Here is a 6,274-nt window from a genome sequence, read left to right as displayed (position 1 = left end):
CCCCGAACCATAGAGTACTTACTACTAGTGCCACGGAAAGATATGTTTTTAGATCTCGCATTTCAAATCCTCTTTTTTAAGTCTTTTTTCTATCTATAATTTATTTGAATTTAATATTCTTTTTTATTATTCTAAAGAATATATATATATATATATATATATATATATATATATATATATATATATATATATATATATCAACAGATAAAAATGAAGAAAACAAGACAAAGATTCTTTACAATAACACTAGAAACAAATGGAAAAGGGATGTAGCGCAGCTTGGTAGCGTGTTTGTTTTGGGTACAAAATGTCATGGGTTCAAATCCTGTCATCCCTATCCCTAACTATTACTTATCATATGATATTCCGTATTATATATTTATTATATGAGATGAGCAATAAAATGGAACCAATTGAAGATGAATTCCAATTGGACATACATACCGAATATCTATATGTATATATATTGATATAGTATATACATGTAAAATGGATTTGGATCATATAAAATAATTTATGAAAACAAAGCGCTCTTAGTTCAGTTCGGTAGAACGCAGGTCTCCAAAACCCGATGTCGTAGGTTCAAATCCTACAGAGCGTGATGATTCAAATCCTACAGAACATGATTCTAGTATTTTTCGAATGATAATTACACTGAAATAATTAAACATTAAAAAGTCTGAATTTAATCCTTGTGGATTAGGATTAAAACAAAAAAAATAGGGAATCCACAAAAAAAGAGACATTAATTAATCAAAGATTCAACTGATCACCTCGTCGGTATTGTAAATATGCAGTTACAAATAATCCAGCCAAAGTAATGGGAATTAAACCTAACCTGATTCCAAATAGAAAAACTTCAATCATTTTTATTTGTTCAAAAGGTAAAAAGAAAGGTAATATTTATCCTTAACCATTAATCTGTATTGATCATGAATCTCAACGGCTGATAATTGTAAATTGACACAGTAAGGAACTATAGAATGTCTTATTCCAAAATTGACTATTCCTCTCAAAATTACAAATCAAATAAGTCGTATTTTACTCAGACCAATAAATAGAGATGAGGTTATAATTAAAACTACTAGTAAAAAACCAAAATAACTAGTTATAGTGAGCAGATATAAGCTAAATGAAATATGTTATTTTTATACATCTGTTTATAAAGCACTTCCCTAAATTTCCATTTTTGAGAGAAAAAAGAAGATAAGAAAAAATACTACTTAAAAGATATAATTGAAAATTGGAGATTCATTAATAAATTATTACAAACGAATAAAAAGAGAAATAGAATGACATAATTTAGAAATAAATTCATCATCTGTGACATCTACTCATCCTGTGATTCCAAATCAACAGACTTATTAATCAACTCAAGAATTGAGTAAACTAATCTAATGATAATGAAAATCTTTCGTATTATTTCATATATTATTCTAGAATAGAATTCTATTTCTATTAGAAAGAAAAATGAATATTAAAATAAAAACAGAAAATTAACTTTGTTATTTCAATTTATTTAATTTTGAATTGATATAGAAGAAAATAGAAAAAATATCTTCAACAACCACAAAAAGTATATTTATAGATTTGGCATCTAATTGAATTCTAGAAATATAAAATCTCCTTTATGAATTCTAAGAAACCAATTTACCATATTCTGATTTTAATTGATACTTAATTTTTAGTCCGAAAATAATAATGTGAAATGTGAAGAACCTTCATTTTATACTATTACTATAAAAATGTACTATTAAAAAATTTTCTATCGGATTTTTGAATACATCGAGACAATCAATGAAGAAAGAAGAAAGAACTTATCTAGTCCTAGATTTCGATTGTGAAATTTCATTGCTCTGTTAGAAGAAGGATAGCTATACTGATTCGGTATACTCAAAAGACACCGTTGGTACAAAATGGACGATCTAACAAGGATTACATTTCAGTAAATTTCTACTTACTGATCTCGTCTTTTATGGAATCGATCCCCCTTTTGACTGTACAAGAATATGTGGAGTTCAACATGTCTAGAAGCACAGGAGAACGTTCTTTTGTTGATATTATTACCAGTATCCGATACTGGATTATTCATAGCATTACTATACCCTCCCTATTCATTGCAGGTTGGTTATTTGTCAGCACGGGTCTAGCTTACGATGTTTTTGAAAGTCCCCGCCCAAACAAATATTTTACAGAGAGCCGACAAGGAATTCCATTAATAACTGGCCGTTTTGATCCTTTGGAACAACTTGATGAATTTAATAGATCTTTTTAGGAGGCTCCAATGACCATAGATAGGACCTATCCAATTTTTACAGTATGATGGTTGGCTGTTCACAGACTAGCGGTACCCAGTGTTTCTTTTTTGGGATCAATATCAGCAATGCAGTTCATCCAACGATAAACCTAATTTGAATTATAGAGCTACGACACAATCAAACCCAAATGAAAAAAATGTTGAATTGAATCGTACCAGTCTCTACTGGGGGGTTATTACTCATTTTTGTACTTGCTGTTTTATTTTCAAATTATTTCTTCAATTAATAGAAGAAATAGGAATAGTAAATAATATATAAGGAATTATTTTATCCCATTCGGAAGGATATCGTTTCATAATTAGATTGATGATTCTCCTATCACACCTAACGGTAAGTTTAATAAGTTTAAAGTAGCAAATTCTGTTAATAAGAAGATATAATAAGAAGTTCAAAGTCAGTGCAATTATTTTAGAAACTTTCACTTTAGCATTCAAAGTATGTAACTAAATGAATAATTGTTTGACTATATAAAACTATTTTGGCATAATCTAGTTCCATTTTTTCCCCCCAAAATTTCTATGGTTCAATATCATATATGTGCATTGCTTACTTGCTATTTTCACTTTTGATGTTTTATTTAAGAAACTTCTTTTTGTCAAATCACTAACTTGGAGTTAGCATTAATATTGTTTTAAAATTGCAGGCATTTAATTAAACTTAAAAAATTTATTTAAAAGTTTTTTTTGAATGATATAACTCTTTAGCCTGAGTGTTTGATATTAAGCCGTTATTAATATCATAAATGAGTTTTTTTTAATTGTATAAATTGAATTAGTTTATATGACATTATAAACGTAATAAAATACATGCAAAATTGTATCTATTTATATATATCATGATATTCAAAATTGTATTGGTAAAAGGTTTAAAAAAATTACATGCAAAATACACCAGATCGAATGATATTGAAAGTTTTTGTGCAATATCAACATATATAGATGCATTTGTTTGACACAAGTACAACACATTTACAAATATTATTTAGAATTGTCCATGCTTCTAATAACTAATAATTAGTCCAGTACACTATAACAAAAGGAATCAAATAAATAACCATATTTCCAAGTATATAATTATTACATACTTGAAAGTCTGGTATTGACAATTTGACATATTTTGCATTGATCTTTTTTCTCAAAAACGATTGACTGACGAGCTTGCTCGTATGTTCGGCCTTGAAGGTAAGTTAGAGGACCCTGTGAGATCAGACTGGCAGCTTGTATTTGTTGACCAAGGGAATGACATTCTTCTCCTTGGTGATGGCCCGTGGCCGTAAGTATTCTTTGTTCCTTATATTTTTAAATGAAATCCCATGCCATTTCAGAATAACCAGGCTTTTCTTACATCTTTCATTCAATATCTTTGGGGTGACAGGGAATTTGTAAATAGTGTAGGACCCAAGAAATTTAAGCACTGGGATAACAACTGTGGGGTCTTTAAACTAATGAATGATATGACAATTAATCAAATACTATGAATCTCTTCTCTCTTGTATTATTGCTCCTACTTCTCTACCCTTTGTCAAATGGTGGGAAGTACTGCCTAGTAGTAGTTTATAGGCTCTACTTATAAGCTTCTCTTTTTTTTTCCTGTTTTTCCTGCCTAGGACCATTCATAAGATAAACAATGGGACCATATAGCATCTTGTCGATGTGTTATCTACAATATATTGATCACTTAGTGTGTGTTTGGGCAGAAGTTTGCAAACGTAAAAGGATGTCAAGGAGTGATTTCCTTGAATATGGAGGATGGAACACTACATCGTTTCAAAGCTGCTTCGACAATTTTAGCCACAAGGGTAACAATTTTCTAAGACGATGCTTGATGCTGATTTTTATTTTATTTTATTTCACTTATTTATGGATAAGTGCGATCCTTTATTCTACTTCAGGGTTATGGTAGACCATGTTAGAATTAATGTCTTATGTGAGAGACATGTGACTTATGTAGGAACTAATAAGTAAATAATTAACTATTAAGGGCTAAATTGTAATTGGGCTTAATAGGAGAAGTTTCTAGAGCCAACTGCTACTTGATGGGAGTAGTGGTTATAAATGAGGCTTAATACCCACTAACGTGAAATAAGGTCTCCTTCCTGACCAGAAAAGTGTTCTCTCTCACCCATAGCCATCACGAATGGAGAGAGGCAGAAAAGAAAGGCCTAAGGAAGTGAAATCTTATTTCTCTCCTCTTTCAAGAAAATCAAAGTGCACCAGAGAGAAGTTCCTATGGAGAAAGGTACAAGTCTTCCTATGGAGAAAGGTACACATCATTATCTATTGTTGTTTATTGATTGTTTGTGAGAATCATAGGTTTCAAGATCCTGTTGTTTCCTATCATTGATAGTCTAGGAAACCCCTTAAAGATTTACATGTGGTATCAGAGCATGTGTTATGAAATTTATGATTCTCCAAGAATGATTTAATTTCTCCCAATTATGCATGAACCCTAATTATGAGATTTAGGGATAATTTAATTTCTCCCAATTATGCATAAATCCTAATTATAAAATTTAGGAATTTTATTTTTCGTTGCATGTATTGTTTTATTGACGATATTTTATTATTGTTGAATACCAATTTTTGGAGAAAGATTATTTGAAAACTTATGATTATCGGAGAGAAAGCTGCACGGCATGTATATATTAAATTTGGAGAAAGTTTTTACTTCTAATGGTGAAAGAAAGGAAGCGTGCCCATTAACATAAAGATTCAATTTCAATTTTGAAAAACTGCGCCTAGGTTTTCGGTAGGGAAGAATAAGAAATTTTGGAAATTTCTATTTGCAACCTTATGTTTGTTATTTCCAATCCCACTTGATCTTTTTTTTTTCCCGAAAAATTATTGTTGAACGTGATTAAAGAATTGAAAGTTTATGTTCTGTAATTAAATTAATATGAATGTTTTGCAATTATTGGTAGCAATAAATATATGTATATGGTACATATTTGCTTGAACGTGTTTGAATGCAAAAACACAAATAAATGCAAATATTATTTTATGGCCTGGAATGAAATTAATAGAATGACTATGAATTGTTAATAGCAATAAGTATGTGCAGGTCATACATATTTGGTTGGAATTAAATGTATGTTGAATTTGTTAGTCACCAAAGTGGCCAAATTTGTAAGGTTATTTAATTCCAAATTAATGATTATTTCAATTATACTTGGTTGGAATTAAATGTATGTTGAATTTGTTAGTCACCAAAGTGGCCAAATTTATAAGGTTATTTAATTCCAAAATTAATGATTATTTTGATTACTCATAGAATAATGGATGTTAAATTATATGGTTATTGGTTTATGGGTAATTGAAATTCATTGTTATAAGGCATTTATGGATCGCCCAAAGGTTGATTAGTTGTTCTTATAATTAATTAATATAATTGTAGGCGATTTGTGTGTATCATTAGTTTTATTTATATGCCCAAAGGAAATAGATACTACTAATTTGTGCATATTTAATTGCCAAATAATGTTAAAATTTTATTAGCATCATTATGTTTGTATGTTGTGTGTTGGTGTATCACCCAAAGGAGAACATCAATATACATTGACTGTTATCTGAATGAATCATATGTATGACATGTATTTTATGTCTCAAAACACTTATGTGAATTTTATTATGTAATACATGTTTTGAATTCATTGGATTCTTATGTATCATCTGAGCCAATTTTAATGGACTTAACTTCTCTGACTAAAATGAGCAAGTCCAATTTCACCTCGGTGTTTTGGATCATGATCTTGCTATGTTGGAAGAGAAGTTTGTTACTATTATTAATGTTAGTAGAAATGAAGAGAAAGTTCATTATAAAACTTGGGAAACATCTAACAGACTCAGTCTAATGTTGATGAGAATGACTGTTGCTGACAGTATTAAGACAACTCTCCCTAAAATCGAAAGTGCTAAAAAGTTTATGTGATTAGTGGGAGAGCGCTCTCAAACAGATAA

The 6,274-nt window shown here is 29.7% G+C and overlaps 1 non-coding gene across 1 annotated transcript; it reads left to right on the top strand.

Annotated features, from left to right (window-relative positions):
* Positions 1–527: 527 nt before the first annotated feature.
* Positions 528–601, top strand: TRNAW-CCA (transfer RNA tryptophan (anticodon CCA)). Its single transcript has one exon. It is a non-coding gene; the product is annotated as a tRNA-Trp (tRNA).
* The last annotated feature ends 5,673 nt before the right edge of the window (positions 602–6,274 follow it).

Source organism: Glycine max, chromosome 15, assembly GCF_000004515.6.
Source record: "Glycine max cultivar Williams 82 chromosome 15, Glycine_max_v4.0, whole genome shotgun sequence".
NCBI lineage: Eukaryota > Viridiplantae > Streptophyta > Magnoliopsida > Fabales > Fabaceae > Glycine > Glycine max.
Note: the sequence above shows the minus strand (reverse complement) of the source record. Positions and strands in the feature narration are given on the sequence as shown.